Genomic DNA, 220 nt, shown 5'->3' with positions numbered 1-220 from the left:
TCAAACTTTGGATATTAGATATGTAAATACATATGAATTTTATGGTATCTTTGTAAATCTTCCTTAATAAAACTCAATTTAATGGGCTTACTGATCGCAAAGGCTATTAAATGAAAATCTCATTACAGCCTTCAACATGTACTCTTTTCTCCTAAAAGAAAATTTCATACTTGAGGATATCTCATTTCATGTTATATATATATATATATAATCTCAATTA

This window comes from Phalaenopsis equestris, unplaced genomic scaffold (genome assembly GCF_001263595.1).
Source record: "Phalaenopsis equestris unplaced genomic scaffold, ASM126359v1 Scaffold000121, whole genome shotgun sequence".
NCBI classification, from domain to species: domain Eukaryota; kingdom Viridiplantae; phylum Streptophyta; class Magnoliopsida; order Asparagales; family Orchidaceae; genus Phalaenopsis; species Phalaenopsis equestris.
This window is presented reverse-complemented; position numbering follows the sequence as displayed.